Raw genomic sequence first — 19,498 nt, forward strand, 5'->3', positions numbered from 1 at the left:
CGGCACCTCAGTGCTGGAGTCTTCTCTTTCCTCTTCATAGGGTGCGTTCCACTCGTGGAGACGGCCTGGTGAGATGGGTCGGTGACGGGCATGGTCCCGTGGATGCGCCTGAAATGGAAGGAGTTTCTTGTCATGGTCTTTCTGTCACCCTCAGCCGTGATGGTGGATCTCTTCACTTGGACCACAGTGAGGGGTTCTCCATTGAATGCGGCCATGTTTTTGCGACCTTGGGGTTGTCTTGCAATGACCAGATCCCCTGGCTCAGTTTGTTTTCTTTGGCTCACCTTTCTCCGTCCGCTTCCCTCTTAATGTCAGCTTTTCTTCATTCATCTTGCTCTCGCATTTCGTGATCACCTCTGTATCTGTCCTCTTCTGATGTGACGTGCGAGAGTCGGGTTCTTTTTTTTTTTTTTAATTCTTTTTTTATTAGGCAGCGTGGCAGCAAAACAACAGGCGAACAGCGCCCAGCAGGAACATACTGACAATACAGTTCATGGTACAGTCATACGGAGATTGCACACATAATGATTCAGAGACAGAATTACAAACGACATGCGAGGAGGGGTGGCTGAGCAAAATAATAAGGAAGGAGATCTCACACTAGTGAGAAAGAGCAGGTGAAGGGGAAGCAGCCGGAGTCATGTCCAGGTCGGACAAGTAGGAGCGGAACCTAAGCCAGATGTCCCTAGGCCTGGAGTGGGTAGGTTGCATGTGAGACCAAGTTTCCTCGGAGTCAGAGGCCCAAGTAACCGCCTTTAACCATTGGGCATGTGTGGGGGGAAAGGGGCGAAGCCAACAGAGCAGGATGGACTGAACCGCTAAGAGCATGCAGAGGCCAGCCAGTTTTTTGGAGTTTCGAGGGAGGCCAGGGAGGTCGTGGAAGAGACACAATGCTGGGGAAGGATCAATGGGGTGATCAAGCATAGCAGATACCGTCGAGCAAACCGCTCCCCAGAACAGTGAGAGGCGGGGGCAGGACCAGATCATGTGGATGTAGTCCGCATCCTCATGCCCGCATCGAGGGCAGCTAGACGGATGCTCACTGGACATGCAATGCAATCTGACCGGAGTATAGTGGAACCTATGCAGCACTTTTAACTGAATGAGTTTAAATCGGGAATTGAAGGACACCCGGTGAGTGCGGTCGCATAAATGTGCCCAGCGGTCGTCCGACATTTCCACCCCCAGGTCCCTCTCCCAAGACCCCCTGAGTTTAGAGAATTCTGGGAAGGATCTGGACTGCAGCATGGAGTATAACCTGGAGATTTTACCTTTCATGGGTGAGGGGGAAGTGAGTTCCCCAATGGCCGGGTCGTCTGGTGGTAACGCAGGGAATGTTGGATAATGACGCTTAAGGGTCTTACGGAGAGACGCGTATTGAAGCCAGACACTCCGGTCACTCCTCAAGGGCAGGGGGAGATCAGTCCACTCAATAAATATGCCCTGGTCAAACACGTCCCGCAACAGCTCATAGCCTGCTTCGGCCCAGCGACGAGCAGTAAGTGGTGCGACCTGGGGGACCCCCGGGAGGAAGTTCCAGAGGGGAAGGTTGCCGTGGAAGGCGCGGGGTACTCCAAGCAGCTTCCATGTTTTGGCTAATGCAAGGGACGTGCAGGCGACCGGACTCTGTGAATCCAGTACCAGAGGGGCGGGTTGTATAACCAAAGAGCGGATTTCGCGGTCACAGACCGCAAGTTTCTCGAGCCGGACATGAGGGGGGGAGTCAGTTGTGTTGAACCAATGGGAGATATATTGGATCTGGGATACTAGCCAATATTTAAGAAAATCAGGGGCACCAAAGCCCCCCCTGGCCATGGGGGTGGACAAGGTCTCATACTTAAGCCGGACCGCTCCTGAGTGCCAAAGGAAGGAGTTGATTGTACGAGTCAAGTCGCGAAAAAAGTCCGTGCCTGGCCACAAGGGTACATTGGCAAACTTGTAAAGCAGCTGAGGTAACACCACCATTTTCAATAGGCCCATTCTGCCCGCAAGAGAAATCGGGAGCTTGTCCCAGGCTAAAACCTTAACGGACAGATGTGTAAGGTACTTCCGAAAGTTCTCTTCGAAGGTTAGTGCCTGTTGGCGCGTTACTGCTATTCCCAGGTAAGTGAATGTGGATTGAGCCCATGTGAATCCCAGACTGTCAGGGGGGGGGAGAGTGCATTCCGTAAGTGGAAAAAGGGTGGATTTCGAGCAATTCACCCTAAGGCCCGAGACCCGGCCAAAATAAATGATATCCTCCAGCACTGGAGGCAAGTTGAGAGATGGAGAGCGAATGAACAACAACGCGTCATCCGCATATAGGGAAACTATGTCCGCCCTCCCGGCAGTACGGAGGCCTCTGTGGGCATGGCGGTGACGAAGCATGTCCGCGAAGGGCTCTATGGCAATTGCAAAAACCAAGGGAGAGAATGGGCACCCCTGCCTCGTCCCCCTGGCGATCTCAAAGGAAGGAGAGCAGTGGTCACCCGTACGGACCCTAGCCACGGGGGACGAATAAAGTAGCTTGACCCAAGAGAGAAAGGAGGAACCAAATTTACAGCTCTCGAGAACCCGCCAAAGGAATTGCCATGATACCGAATCAAAGGCCTTTTGCATGTCTAGCGTGGCCGCTACAGCCTGAGTCTCTGGGCTAATCCTGTCAATTATATTAAATATGCGCCTTAAGTTCAGGGAGGTGGACCGCCCCGGGACGAAGCCCGCTTGATCGGGATGAATGATGGATGGTAGGATGGGGGCCAACCTGAGAGCCAGGGCCTTTGCGTATATTTTGGCGTCGCAATTTATAAGGGAGAGCGGACGATACGATCCACAATGCGAGGGGGGTTTGCCAGCCTTTAGCAATACTGTAATCGTGGCTTCACGTAGCGAAGGGGGGAACACACCTGTCTCGACCGACTCCTCCCACACAGCCAACAAGTGGGGAAGGAGAAGTGACTTATAGGACTTGTAAAATTCGACTGGGATACCATCCGAGCCGGGGGCTTTCCCCGAGGATAGGGAATCAACAGCGTCGGAGAGCTCCTCCAGTGTAAGTGGGGAGTCAAGAGAGCCCGCGGCCTCAGGGGATAAAGTTGACAAGGGAAGGGAATTGAGAAAGGAGTCGATTTCTTCCACTGATACTTCGTCCGAATTGGAGTATAGGGACTTGTAAAAATTAAAGAATTCCGTGTTGACGTCCCGGGAGGAGACAGCCAAGGAGCCGTCCAGTCTCTCAATCCCGAGAATGTGTGGGGAACCTGTCTCATGTCGGATCAACCTCGCAAGGAGGCGACCAGGGCGCTCGCCCTCCCCGTATTTCCGCGCGATGCCTGGGTTGTCCAGAAACCTCTGTTCACGATCAGCCAGGGAGCGAAACGTATCCAATTCCGCCCCAATGGCCGCTAGGTTACCCGAAGAAGAGTGAAGTGAACACGCAGCCTCCAGGGTCGACAACCTGGATTCACTCTCGGCTAGATCTCTCCGAATCGATTTGAGGACTCCGTTTTCCTTGGAAAGTGCGATCCCTCTAATATAGGCCTTGAAAGACTCCCATAGTGTGGCTAGTGATGGTACCGAGCCTGCGTTTAACTCAAAGAACTCTTCAATAGACTCCTCGAGGTCGGAATGAAACTCTGGATCGAGTAGGGCGAGGGGTTTCAGTCTCCAACAGCGGGACCGGCCAGGATCAGGGGCCCAGCTCACGGTAATGGTCACTGGAGAGTGGTCGGACAAGGTTCTGGGTAAAATCATTAACTGTTTCACGTCTTTAACCAAGACATTGGAGATCACCCAGCGGTCAATTCGGAAGTATGAGTCGTGGACTGAAGAGTAGAATTAATAAATGCGGGAGTCGGGGTAAAAGAACCTCCATGCGCCACCATGGCCAAACGGGGTAGGGATGATAATGCAGCATAGGCTGCCCTGGAGAGGTGACGGGGCTTGGACCCAGATCTATCAAGGGCTACATCGAAGATAGTATTAAAGTCACCCCCCCAGAGAATTGGGACAAGGGGGAAGCCATCTAAAAGGGACGTGACCTGTCTGTAGAACTCAGGGTCATCGAAGTTGGGGCCATAAATGTTCAACAAAACCACTTCTTTCCCTTGAAGCGTGGCGTGTAACAGAACATACCTGCCCAGGGGGTCAATATGTGAAGAGATGAGGGTGAACCGGAGACTCTTGTGAATAAGGGTCATGACCCCACGACTTTGAGTAGAGAAGTCGGTAAAGAATCTATGAGGGCCCCAGGTTTTGGCGAAACGCACGCATTGCTCCATGCGAGCATGTGTCTCCTGCAAAAAGAGAATCTTGGACCCGTGGCTCTCAGCCTGCAGCTGGAGCTGCCTCATCTTTCTATAGTTCCCCAACCCCCGAACGTTCCAACTCATAATGGTTAAGTCCCCCTCAGCCATAGATGTGATAGTGGTAGAGTCAAAAAAGGTGTCCAAGACCAGTGGATGAGTGCTGCACCACGGTCCGCCTTCGCTGCCAGCGCCAATTTTCTGATAACAAAACCCCAAGCATGTCCCACCCCCACCCACATCCCCCTCCCAAACAGAGGAATGACAATCCCAAACCCCTTCAACCAAAACCAAACTAGAGGCATCAGCGCCTGGGGGCCTGTAGGCCGGGCTGGCCGCAGCGCTCCGGGTCGCAGCAGGACCAGTAGAGCTTAAGGTGCAACTACAAACATTGTATGTAACTTAGACAGGGTGTCTTGCACTTAGCAGTATGGCACATCATTGAAATGAAAGGAGAAACTTGAACAAGCCGAATCCGGGAGAGAGGATCAATGCGGCACCGGTGACGGGGAAGGGCCGGACCCGGCCGCCCCCCGCAGGGCCCAAGGGGGAAGCTGCAGAACTGTGGACAGTAGAAGGAAGTCAACCTGGGAAGTGTTCGTCCATAAACTTGGAGGCCTCCTCCGGGATCGTGAAGAAGAACATCTGATTAGCATGTTCTATGCGCAGTTTGGCGGGGTAGAGCATGGCATATTTAACGGAGTGATCTCGCAGCCTCCGCTTCACAGCTTGGAAAGTCTTGCGTTCACGTTGAACGGCAGTCGAGAAGTCTGGGTAAAGATGAATCCTCGCCCCCCCCAATAACAGCTCGCCCTTGATCCTTGCGGCTCTGAGTAGAGTATCACGATCCCTGTAGTTCAGGACCCGGGCGATGATGGGACGAGGCGGAGCCCCAGGTTTGGGTTTAGCGGAAAGGGCACGGTGCGCCTGCTCAATAGCAAAGTGAGGGGAGAGCTTGGGCGAGTCCAGAAGTGACATTAATGTGTGCTCAACGAAGTCCTCCATTGGCTCGTGTACCTCGCTCTCAGGGACCCCAACAATACGAAGGTTATTGCGCCTTGAGCGGGATTCCAAGTCCTCGTTCTTCTTCTCCACCTCGAGGACTCGGCCCGAGAGAGCGACAACCTCGGAACGCAGTGCACCCAGTGCATCCTCGGCAGAGCCGACCCGTGTCTCGACCTCAGACACGCGACTATCGGTCCCCTCGATGTGGGCCTTGATCGAGGATATTGTGCCGTTCATATCATCCAGTTTTGAGTGTAGGGCAGTGAAACCCTCCCTGATAAAGTCCATCATGTTTTGGGATTCAGGTGCCACTACGGACGACGACGCAACCGGGGCCCGCTCGATGGAGTCCTCCGGGGATTTCACAGCTGTCTTCTCAAACATGTTGATGGAGCTCTGTTTCCTCGCGCCCCCCTTGGTCATTTTGACAAGGGTGATGGTTGAGTGGGGTAAAGGGGTACCACTAGCAGCCCCGAGAGGGAGACGGGGAGATCCCAGGCCATGCAAGCCAATAATCCAGGCAGGGTACGTGACAAGAGAGAGAAGCAGGGAATGTCGTGGCCACGCGACTATGCCGGAGAAGTGTAGACCGCAGGGCTCCAGCCCGATCGGGAAGGTGTGGAAGACAACAGTGGGGGGCCTCGAAGGTGGGAAATCCCAGCGATGGGAGAGCGGGGACCAGCGGTATTGACGGCACCCCTCTGCAGAGTATCACTCCGGGTGGAGTGGCAGTAGCCTCCAAAGCAATGAAGCGGGGAGAGGCCAGCCCCCAGTGAACGATAGGGCCACACAGAGCAAGGGATTCCAGCCAAGGTAGAAGCAATGTGAAGTTGGTGAAGGCCGAGTAGCCCCCCAAGGGGGGGGAGGGCAAGAGCTGGGCTTCACAGCAAGAGAGCCAGGAAGGTCAGGGCTCACCAGGCGGAGCCGGCAGTCGCCGCCCGTGGGCCTCCGGCACCCCTCGCCGCAGAGGGGAAGGCCCGCCAAAGAGGGGCGACCCCAGAGACCCGAGGCAGGGAGGCAGGGAGGCGGTAGTTCAGGTGCAAAGAGTCAATGGAACCTCCACAGCTCGCACCCGGAGGCCGCGCCGCTCCAGCAGCGCAGCGCGTGCAGGCCGGGAGGAAAGGTCCCCACGACCCCCCCGCCGGCCTCCAGGAAGAAGGGAAGGAGATCCCACGGCGACTCCCAAGGTGGGAAGAAGGAGCAGTCCAGGCGACTCGCCAGGAATGGCGGGGGCAGCGCGTCCCAGGCCCCCTCCAGCAGATCGCAGATGTAGGAAGGAGTTCAGCGAGGCCCCAGGCGGATCCGTCCACCCTCCGCTGGGGCTGGCCGCGGCTCACAAGATCACCCCAGGCCCCCGGTCAAGGACCGGGCCGGGGCCGCAGGAGCCCCGAGGCGGCGGTCGCAAGGTCGCCCCCGGGGGCAGCGAGAACCCCCGCAGCACGTACCTGGAAGCCGCGCCGCTCCAGCAGTGTGGCGTGTGCTGTCGGGGGGGAGAGGCTCCAGCGACCTCCCCACAGGCCGCGGAGACCCTCCGGAGAGGGCAAGGAGGCCCCGAGGTGAAGTCTGCAGCAGGGAAGAGAGAGCGGGGCGGCCGCGCCACAGGCCCGACGTCCCTCCAGGGACACGGGGGCAGCGCACCCCAGGCCGCACCGTCCCAGAAGAAGCAACAGCTCGGCCGGCAGGTCTCGGTCCCAGGTCTCAGTCGACCCCGCCGCCGGGAAGGATGAGGCACGCCGGCCCCCACCGATGCCCGGCAGATGTGGGAAGCAGCGCGGCAGGGCCTCGGGCGGGTACGTCCACTCCCCGCTCGGGCTGGGTTTTAGGCGCTCAGGAGCGCCGCAGGCGGGGGGAGGGGCACTACGGAGTCGGGGAAAGCCCTTCCCGGCTCCGATTTGCAGCAGGACCGGGTCCACAGGATCCCTGAAGCAGTGGCAGTAAAGTCGTGTGCCCCGTACACGGCAGCAGTCAGAGAAAGCACCATAAAACAGGGTTATGAGGTCCGCTCGCCACGGAGCTCACGAATCAGGCGGCCATCTTGCTCGGCGCACAACAGCGCCCCCGAGAGTCGGGTTCTTATGTTTCTTCTGAACATCACTTCTGAGAGAGACTTTCCAGTGGTGCAATGTGTAGTTCGATTTGCCGGCCCTTCAGTTTGCCTAGGCCCTTGAACAGTGCTGGAAACACTTGTTCGATGTTTGCTGTGGGATCTAGGTATTTGTGTACCAGGAGTCTATAGAGGACGTGGATGAGGCCCATCTCAATGGCCGCCTTATAGCTCAAGATGCATCCGCTGTCAGTGGCAGCCTCCAGGACGTACATGGGTATGTCTTTGCCTTGCCCTTTGTAGCTGCATGATGCTGTGAAGAAACCCTTGCAGGCTAGGCGTGTCTTTGAGGCGTGGGGATATATGAGTGCTTTTGCCAGTTGCATGCGAAGGGCATGGGGTATATTGTTGTATTCCCCTTCACTGATTATATTAACAGTGGCACTAGTGTCCACCAAAAATTCAGGTAACCCTTATTCCGTGGTTCTTCCTTGGGTCTTTCACTTTTTCTGGCATTGTCCTCCAAGGATGCATCTGAAGCGCTGTCTGACTGTGATTGTTCGACTAGATACCTGAGGTATCTACGGGGTCTCCTCCTGGGTCTGGATTTTGCAGGTTTGCTGTCTCTCCAGTCATTCCAGGTTCTCTCCTTTCTTCTGTCTGGCTGGTCATCTCGGTATTTGCAGTGGGCAGTGTAGTGTGAGTAGCTTGTCGTGCGGGGTGGACTTTGTTGCCTTTCATCTCTGTCCAGTGTTGGTCGTCCACTTCTCCCAGCGCCACGCATCTTGCTGCAGAATATGAGACAGACCATCTTGTAGTGATTTTCTCCCCCCGCAAGCGGAACACTGTTGGCCCATGGCAGGGCACTGTCCTTCATATGGGTATTCATGACCACACCTGTATCAGAAAGAGTCAGCATTGCTTTTTGAGGTTCCTTCAAGCTTGTTTAGATGCTTCTGTTTCCCATGAGTGATTTTGTTGTCGTCGAGACCTTCTACTTGTGATGCTAAAGATGCATCTCAGCGGACTAGGTGTAAGATTTCTTCTATACTTAATGGTTTTTGTAGTAGTTGTTTTCTAAAGACTGCACTCTCGCCCCCGACTATGATTTGTGAGCGTAGTGCTTCTTCATTCTAGTACTTGTGGAAGTCACAGTGCTTCATTTTTAGTCCCAGCCTCATTACAAATGCATCCATGGTCTCGCCCTTGGTCTGCTTGGTGTTGTGGAAGATGTGTCTCTCATAATCCACGTTTGTGTGGGGTGTGAAATAGTCTGTGAGCATTGTCTTCAGGTTGACGTATGTGTCGGTGTCACCTTCAGGGAGCTCATCCACAATGTCTCTTACGTTGGAGCCTATTGCATGGTTTCAGACTGTGTTTCTTTTCATCATCAATTGGGCCAACTGCTTTTAGGCATACCTCAAAGTCTCTCAGCCAACTTTTCCACTGTGGTCCTAAAGTACTGGTGTCACTGAGGTCAAAATATGTGGGTAGTTGCATCAATAGGCTGTCAGACATTCTTGATGGAAGTGCGCACGCAGGTGTTATTTCTTCAGTTAGTGATTCGTTATCCGACATTTTGTCAGGCTAATTTTGCGTGTTGACTGTTTTTCCTCTCTCCTTTGGGCTGACTTGTGCGTGGTGATGAGGGGTAGGTTCAGCTTCTGGGTGCCTGAGATTTTTAGCTTTCAAGTGGCGTTCGTGTTGCCTGTATTTTGCTGCTTTCTTTCTCCTGCATGAAGCCAGGATGGGCCCTGACTCCTCCTGTTATTGTGTTGCTCTGTAGTGATTGCTGGAGGGCAGGACCTGTCTCTCCGCCATTGTCTGGTGCTGGCAGTGTCAGCCCTTCACTCCCCCCCAGGTCTGATCACACTGTGTGGGGCTCGCTGTGAGACAGAGAGAGTATTTCTGACGTTGACTGGATGTTCATTGCAGCCGGGAGCTTTCGCGCTCCCACCCGCTGATGACACTTGACGCTGTTGGCAGGCAGAGTGCTTGTCTGCCGGCCGGCAATGCTGCTGCAGCGGGGAACCTTCGCGCTCACACCTGCTGATGTTGTGGGCGTTGCCGTAGGTGGGAGAACACTCTCCGAACGCCCAGATGTTGGTGAGGAAAAACGGGGAGCGGTCGCGTGCTTCCTCCCGTTGCTGCTGGGTTGGTGCCGTGAGCGGGAATCGTGCTTTCACCATTCGTAGTGTCCTTTGCTCCTCCGGCAGGACACACAGCTTGCGCCTTCCGTTTGTGCGCATCTTTGCTGGCACCTGCGCCATGGTCACGAGCGCAGCTGCACCAACCTGGAAATTAGCAGAGTGTGTCGGTTCATATAGCACGCCTCGTCGCCAGTGTGGTATTCTCATGGACTACCTAAACCCCCCAGGGATCTTCCACGATTCTCTTTCATACACAAAGAGGCGGAGGTGGTAGGTGGGGTACAACACATCTTTATTCGTACCAAGTCAAACTGGAACTAACTTTACTTTCCATTGTTTGCCCCTCCTCTTCCCACTGCCCCGTGTCCTTCCCCACGTGACGTGAGTCAAATGACGACACCATACTGCGGTCACTGAAACTAACCAACACAGCCTGTTTACATATTATTCCGGATGTTCTTTTCAGTGCTGACTTTTCAGTGCACTTGCATGCTTTGCCTCGAACGTCCTGGACACAGCCACAACAAATATATATTTAAAACATATTTATTTCGGCATTGTTCCTACAACTTGATAATCTTTTTGGAATATTTAGTTTCTTTTGGCATGACATCTTAGAACCTCTCCTTAGGAGCGACTGCGGGCTCAACGTTATTTGGGCTTCATATATATTCTTTATATTTATAGATTTTATTGCCATTTGGATTTTATTTATAGCAGTGACTGGTGTGCTCCTTTTTATTAATTATTATTTGAAGAAATGGTTTGCTTAAGCATTTTCTGCAGTTACTACTGACTAATCTATTTGAAATTTTCAATGATGATGCTGCAAAAAGACAAAACGTCTGGCTCTGAGGAGTGAAACCTCTAGACCTGGCCAAGAATGCGTAGCCCCCTAAAACCACAGGACACTTTGAAACATGCCCCGAAAATTAAAAAGGGCAAACAGGACATTTTGGGCTTTAAGAGGGAATGGATATTTTGACTCGCCCGATTACAGGTTTCTTTAGCCTTAAGCCTGTGTTGTGTACAACTATGTCCGATCAGCATGGCATTAACCTACAAGTTAATACTCTTAGTAAAGTTACCATGAGTCATACATTACATTGCTTCACAATTGATAGCATTGGTTCACTTTTAAACTGTGTCATAAACTAAAAAGGAATTCCCTCGGACCACCCGATATGAATGTGGATTTTATTAAATCAACAAATCTGTCTGCAATCCCAAACTTGACTGGCTTAATTTCCGAATGAGAAGAAAGCGACTATGAAACTGAAGAGGATGAGACAATCAAAGACTGCAAGGCCCAGCAATGAACGAAAAGGATAAATTGGTGGATTTAAAATCAATTATATTATTGATGGCTGCAAAAATGGATTGATGCATTGTTTCAACTAGTTACAAAAATGGTGTCCCTTGACAACACAAATCCAGCATCCCCCACCGGCATGACTGGGATGATTGATGATCAGGTCATTGTCTATGCAGCCAATGAACAAGATGCCATAGACATCCAATATTAGGAAATGTCTATGACGGAAAAAAAATATATCTTTTAAACCTAGGATTTCTAAGGGGCAAACAACAAATCCACCTTTGTTGCATAAACATACCCCGCATAGAATGAAAAATAGTATGAAAAGTCCTGGGGTAGAGAAGGGCAGCAATATAATTGATCCCACAATGCTATTAACATCTACCAATACAATCATTACTGGATCTTATGATGATGGGGAAACAAGGCAGGTCGACTTTAGAGGGCCAATGGATACATCATTCTTTGTATGGTAGATCTGCACAACCTGTATTAGCGACTGTGGATAACATCAGGCCGCAGCTACAAACGAAATTGGATTCCAAGTCCACCTCCAACACTATTGGAATTTCAGTTGTTAAAACTATCCATGAAGGGAATGACGTTTTGATCAATCTACTTTCAATTGATTCCATTTTGGAGCAATAAACCTTGGAATGGATTGAGTATGTTTGTTAAACTTGTGGAAGTTAACCCTTCTCAGGACAAAACCTTCCTAAATAGAACCCAATTGCTAGCGTTATGGAATTCTATTCTGAGTCTCTCTATACTTAATAATGGTGATATTCTGAGTCTGGAGCTCCCAATGGGTACTAATGGAATTTTCTTCACAGGCAGTCACAGCACTCCTACATTCAGCCTCAGATACACTATGGGGACTTTTTCACCTTCTGACTAATCATACTGAAATAGGACATAAGGTGCTCCCTAATGGAATCAATTTGCCCAGAATAATGCAAAAAGGTTGTTGTCACAATCAATACAAAGAACAAGCTAAACAGAGACTACCCACCTCTCCCACTAACTGACCACTAGTAGCATTAACTCAATCAAATAGTTGGGTTGGAATACAAGAGGGTATAAGTCATTTCTCAATCTGATAAAAGGTCAGTTTCTCATTGAGTCCAGTCACCTCTTTCTAATACAGGAAACATGGGCAATGCATGATTTTATCGTTGATGGTTACACGATTATCTACCGACATGCAACCAAAGGTTTGCGTCGTAGACCAATTAGTGGACTTGCTATGGAGCACAGTCATTTTTATCTCTTCGTCCATATTGCCTGGAAGTAAATTCACAATATGTATTACATGCTGTGCTACATTCTTCCCCTCTCCAAAATGATACTTTGATTATTAATGTATACCCGACTCCTGGTAACGATAAGGTGAATGAAATAGCATACAATGTTGATAAAATCATTAAAATTTGGCTTATGGATAATCTGAGAGATAACATCTTAATTGCGGGTGATTTAAATGCCCCTAATTTGGGAGAACATACAATCATCCATATTGAACGATATTACACTATCAGATCACTTCTACCCAAATTAAAAAGGGGTGATTATTGTATGAAATGGGCCCAACTTTTTTATACTTGGGACATTTCATGTCTGAATCCCAAAGGTGATACCATGTTTTTATAGACCAGGTGGTATGGAATAGGTCATGCCCTATGACGATTACTTTCAGTGCCCTAAGTGACCATGCAGCTTTAACGTGGTCGCTTGAGATACCCAATGAGTATGTGATGATATATTATAATGAACCTATTCATATTAATCACAGTGGGAACATGGTTACCTGGAACAATAAAAACTCGGAGAGATTGAACACATTTATTCTGGAGAATAACATATCGTTTTATTTGCGGCTTCAGGATATTCACTGGTGACACTTTAATCATGCATCACCCCCCCAATTAGGATTATAAAGATCAGATCTCTCAATGCTTTAGGGGAATATGCTCAAATATATCATCTCCACATTAATTAATCTAAAACAAAAATATTAATATTTGGTAGTAGAGCTAAAATAGGCAATTTTGCCTTGTACATAAATGGTGCCTAATTGGAGGTGGTGGACACTTATATTATTGCATAAGAAAGGTGGGAACAACATTGAGGGACTCTTAAAGGTTTATACTAGTAGCATTGCTCCTAGCATTGTCTACAGGCTTTCAACAATCCCTGAAAATAAATTACAGCAAATAGATGAACTGCAGGCAAAAAATGTACATGCTATTTCGAATTAGCTCTAAAGAAATTAGAAGATGTATTATTTATCTCCGTTATAACATCTTACCAAACTTTGAGCATATAGGATATTGGACATGTATCCCGTGAACGGAAAGGTTATGTCGACTATGTGGTATTAGTATTGAAATGTCAAGACATATTCTTACCCAGTGTAATCAACTATCGAGGGAGTATTCATTAAGCTATACTAATTTAGTTACTAATATAATACACATACAAGAGAATCAGTTTTGGGCTGCAATTATTTATTTGGAATCTATTGTTATGTCAGGTGCTGCCTTCTATGTACGGAAGAAGGCCACCTCTCGAATAATTTCCCATTAACTGAACTATCGCTGGATTATAATGTTTTATTATCTTGATCTTATTAATTGAGATTCCTGATGGCATGAATGATTAATTATTGTTTTTACGATTGCTTATAATTATAAATCTCTCTGTTTTGAATCAATAGCTAAGATGTTATATGTGTTAACTAGTTTTAATGTTATGTATTTGTAATTTAATCTGTGCAAAGGTTTGTATTAACCATTGACACAAATAAATACATTTACAAAACATATCTCTTCTCCTGGCTCTATGACCACTGTAGAAATTAATCACAGGCACTCATGTAGTGCTAGTCTGCCATTTCTATAGTGGCCATATTTGTTGTAGTTATCCTTTTTCAAGAAAAAAGGCAGGTCCCATTCTCTGCAAGGTTGGATGAAATCCCCTGCCTGACATTGCCGGTGGATGGTGAGGATGCCAATGTGGTCAGGTTCCACCACCACATGATATTAGGCTTGCGGCAGCATGGGGAGGATCTCCTGGCTATTCCCATCTTGCAATGCCTGACAGGCAGGTGCTTGTCACATTGCCACGGTAGAAGCACCTATATTTTTGAAGGAAATAACTGGTCATCTCACAAGGTTTCCATACCCATGCACCTAAGACTGGTTAAGGTAAGGGGGTGCAGCCCGACGGCACGGTAAGGGTGTGGCAAGCAGAGAGAGGACAGTCTATAGAGAGGAACTAGAGGGACTAGTTAACCCCAAGTCCCAGATTCGAGCTGCAAACCATTCCTAGAGGTTGGACCTATCAGGCAATCCCCAACCCAGCTAAAGAAGGACACACACTTGAGTTCTATAAGGCGAAAGAGAGGTTAAAAGGTGGGGTCATATGAAAGCAAAGCCATGTGGCAGCAGGTAGCATGAGTCAGGAGACGGTACTCATTTGGATGTGGTTGATGAAGTGAGCAGAAGGAGCTAGACCAAGAGGCAGGAAGCCAAAGGAGGGACCCAGGAGGGTGGGGAAAGGAGAAGGTTGCAGTCTGGAGAAAAATTGTAGGAGGCTGAGTAGAGAAACAATCAGTGGTCTGAGTGAAGGTATACTCAAGAGGCTGGGGAAGGTAGAACCAATGAGCTGGGGGAAGGCAGACCCAGGAGGCTGGTGGAAGGTAGACCCAGGAGGCTTGGTTGAGGAAGACAAAAGGGTCTTGGTAGAGGAAGACCCAGGCCAGGGGGAGAAAGACCCATACAGTTGGGAATAAAGAAACCCAGGAAGCTGAATATAGAGGGACTCAAAAGTGTGGGGAGTGAAAGTGGCAATGAGTATAGAAGTGCCACAGAAGGAGGTGGTAAAATAATTGTTAGGAGGTGGTGAGGTGTTGAGAGGAGTAAACACGGTGGTGAAAGGTGGAAGGCATAAAGGAACATGACAAGTGTGTGGGAAACTCCCAGTGATCAGACCAAGAAAATACAACCAAGCTAGGGAAATAGGTGCACCCTTTTTCAAGAAAGACAAGAGCTTTTATTTTGTAATAAAAGAAAAAGGCGACAGGGTATCACAAATCCACTGCTGAAGAGCTCTCTGCCATATTGCATACAAGATACAAGTTATAAGCACACAAAATCATAATTTGTGACACACTCAATATGCAGTGTTAATACCCCACCCTCAATGGCTACTGCCCATATACAGGCTAATGATTACATATGGCCCATCCTCTGAATGGTTCAGCTGTCTTCGGGATCATCTTGACCACACGTGGGTGATGCCCTCGTCCATCATAGAATGCTGCAAAGCAATTGGTTAACATCAACTAGCACCACCCTACTTTCTATCTCAACCAGGTGACATGCACCTGGTTATCATTGTGAACTCAGTGGCCAATTTTGAGTTCAGTCTGGTCCTTGCTAACAAAGCAGCCCTTTTGTCACCCCAGACAAATTGGGGCCCCCACCATGCCCTCCCCACTAAATGGGCATCATTTTTAGATCTCCTTGGCACAAAACACAGATCATGTCATTCTCTGCTTTTCCCCTTATCAGTTCCCCTCGCCAAGGGTGAACCTAACGACCTACTAATCATTCTAGTTTAAAATGATTTAGAGCCCATTTCTTTGCACATCTAGTAGTTCAAATAGAGTGACCGTCATTCGGGAGGGCGCTTGTGTCTTAAATCTTGGTTCAGGTTTTGGCATTCTAAGACCTCTGCCTTTGCTCCCAGGGATACGACCTTGGTACTGGGCCACAGCCCTTCACTTCCTTAGCTGTACACATTCTTACCTAATTAGTTCAAAGGCCTATCTGATGTGGGGGCATATGTGTGTTCTTTGCTGAGCATGGGAATCGGGATAAAATAGTGAGGAAAAACATAAAGCCTTGTTGTTTTTGCTGTGAAAACACGGCCTGCAAGGATTCAGGCCTACTTGTGAAGGTGATGTTAGCTCATTTTATAACTGTTGTGTGCATATGCATACTATATCCTACATAATTAAATGGCAACACTACTGGATAACTTCCAGCTTTATGATTTCCTACTCCCGCCAATTCTCCCCACCCATAATGCACCCCTCTACCCCTACACCGTCCCATACTAATTTCCATATTTTAATATATTTTTTGCAATCTAAATCGTGTGTGAGAGGCATTGGTCTGGACGTGTATCCCAACATTCCCCCTTAGTTAATCCTTCATTAACTAACTTATCTTTTTCTCTTTGCCAATCTGCTTCATCCTTAGAAACTCATGCCCTACACACATGTCACAAACTACCTCCGTCTTGGGCATACTTTTCCAGGTTACATGTGAGATATATGCAATCCCCATCACCTGCTAAATCTACCCAGTGCTCAGTCTAATTCTCAGGATATGGTGGGGGTGGGTTGTTCAATACTGACCATATGTGGCTTATACAAATTCTCAGTTTGAACCAGCCTTCTTTTGTGCCTGGCTTTGCTACGCTTGCCCTAATAGTTACCATAATGTATGCGCTGCTTGGGATATTCTTGAAACAGCATCAGAGTATCATTTGGCACCTGCAAAACACCACCAACAGGAACACCATGATCAGAACAAATATCTTCACCAGTGATCCAAGCCAGGACGGCACACATGAGAACAACGTGTCGAACAAATCTTCACATTGCACACGTGCTTCACTTTTCCATCCCGGTCTTCAACTTATGCAAGGCCATTATAATATGCATCAGGGACCCATTCTCTATATCATTTGGGGGTATGTACATGTAAAATGACAACCCAATCTTCTTGCACACACACCCTTCATGACCGATAGGAGGTGCAAAACATATCTGTTTTTGCAGTGTTATCAACCGGATTGCTCTCAGATTACGTTTGAATCTATTGAGACCTTGTTCAGTGATGTTCGCCAACTGGATCACCTCCCAACGAACAATCGGCAACCACTTTGCAATCACAGCTGCTTGAACTCCTGGGGTGATAAGGGACACAAAGAATACTTCTGTTTTGGTGTACAATCGATATTTATCTGGAATTTCTTTGAGCAGCTTGGATGATTCTTCTGACAAATAGTTCAAACTCTTCCTTCTCAACTTCCAAAATCGCTTGCTCTTTTTCCCTTGGCAGGGGTTGAATGGATGGTGAAACAGATTGCAACACCTTACGTTCAGATGCTATTGTCAAGTGTACATATGGAACCACTAGGATAGCTGAGTGCAGGGTTGTCAATGCACAGGTGCCTTGCCAAAAGGGTGGAAGATGCAGGTATGCTAGTTGTCCGCATACCCAGTACATGTCCATCAATGCCGCTGTTGCTTTTGCAAGATCTGAAATGAACAATGTGTTATTGCACTTAGTGATAGTGCATACTGAAACAGTTCCATGCCCTTGTAAACAAAACTGCCATTCATCCCTTGATTGCACTTTTACCGGTGTTTCACATGCTTCAATCCTTGTTAGTTTGGATATGTGTTCAGATCATATATCAAAACAGTTCCTATTAATGTTCCGTATAATTTCTTCTCCGAACCCTATCAACGCCCCTGCTGCAGAGCTCACCACCGCCTTCTCCGATCTGTTTGATATAAAGAATACTCCATCCAATTGCAACATAGGCCGGGGCTCATATTGTGGGGCACTGTTGTCCTTTGCACACCTCTCTTCATCTTTGTCCATTAGTACAACTTCTACTTTGTAACCATGGAACATACTTTGAACCCGACACATCACTGAGTGCACCAAACACTGAGACACCAAGGGTGATATCTCCTGAGGTACCAACATTTTAGGTGATGCCGATGTGTGGGGGATGAGGGAGCAGACATAACAATTCCTGTTGTACCTCTGGTTCCCCACTGAGTTCATATAGCTATACCACATATTGTTAAACTCTGGGTGGTGCACATTCGACATTGTATCAAACACTACTCCTTTGTACTGGTCATATTATTTTTCCTCATCCAAACCCCTCTTCAGTAACATTTTTAAATCCCATAATTAAGTTGCTTACAATTGACCACTGTGGTACATATTCATCATTTGGTGTTGTAGTTTCAAAACAATTGTCAAAACACAAACATAAATACATTTCTTTGAGATACTGAAACTACTACTGCATTCCCACGCCCTTTATATGGCCTACCCATATAACAGCACTACATATATGTATAAACTATCCAAAGGCAAACCCACACATAAGTGGATACAACATGGCATTGCAATGATGTACAACACAGACATTTTATAATATTGTTGCATAACCTAGTTATTTGAATAAACATGACACACTAACAATGCTCACAAAACTATTTAAAAAAACAAAAAACTATTCTTCAAAATCAAAAAGATAAAATAAAGACATATAATACAACTGACACTGCCAAAAATAGGAATTATCAACCAATAACTGCTATTTAAAAACACTTTGTGCTGTTTTCCCAACATCAGACACATGTACCCAATAATGCAGTTCTTTGACATTAACAGCAAAGGGAGTAGCATACACTTCAGTGTAGGGACCAAGATAACGAGGTTCACTCCATCTACACACAAAATTCTTTATATAAACATTGTCATTATGAAACAATTGCAATGGTGGTGAGTTTAAAGATTCCGGTGCAGAGCTGTTGTCGAAATGTTCTGACCGCCGTGGAGCAATCTGCTGAGGAAGGTATTTAATACACTTTGTTAACTGTGTTAAATACGAATGGAATTCATCCACCAGGATTGACACAGCTCTGTGAGCATCTGAATTACTCCGGACAGGAGTTAGTGGCATGTACATATGTCTCCCCATTACAATCTCATGAGGGGAGAGGTGATGGTCCTTACTTGGCTGGGTCCTCAAAATGAAAAAGGCCAAGGGGAGAAAATGCACCCAGTTCCTTTTCAGTGTTGCACATAAATTAGATCATTTTGTTTTGAGTTTACCGTTCATCCTTTCTACAATCATGTTGGCCTGAGGGTGATAAATTGAGCACAGCTTGTGCTTTATTCCTAAAAGAGCTGCCATTTCTTTTTAACAACTCATTAAAGATGTGGGTGCCATTGTCACTCCTAAGGGTATCACACACTCCCCATCGGGGAAACACTTCTCTCACCAAAAACTTGGCGGCCGATTTGGCATCAGGATGTGCACATGGACCAGCCTCAATCCAACGGGAAAAATGACAAACAACCACTATCAAGTAATGCAAAGAGTTATACCTCTCTCCCATGTCAGCAAAGTCTATATTTAAATCACAAAGTGGACCAATTGGGCATGGCGATGTACCTTTCTCTGGCACACTACACAGTTGGATGTGAACAGAGATAACAATTCCTGAATATTAGGCACATACCAATCTTACTGAATATCTGTTGCAATGTGTTGTTTAGATATATGGGTAGGGTAATGGAGATGGTCAAACACCATCAACGTCAACTCTTGAGGCATCATGAGCCTCCCAGTACTCTGTCGCCACACCAAATCAGTTGGGGACAGCGCACACCCTCTCTTGTGCCTCACTACCTTTTTATTTTGCAGGGCCTGTCCTTGTATCCCAATCATTTCTGTAACAGGTAGGGCAGCGTATGGAACCTGGAACTGTAACTGCATATTCACAAACACTGGATGTTCAGGTATATCTGGTACTGGCAAATAAGCGGCCTGTTTCACTGTGGTGTCTGCCACTTTGTTACCAAGGGAGACA

Source organism: Ambystoma mexicanum, chromosome 10 (genome assembly GCF_040938575.1).
Source record: "Ambystoma mexicanum isolate Mex_15411 chromosome 10, UKY_AmexF1_1, whole genome shotgun sequence".
NCBI lineage: Eukaryota > Metazoa > Chordata > Amphibia > Caudata > Ambystomatidae > Ambystoma > Ambystoma mexicanum.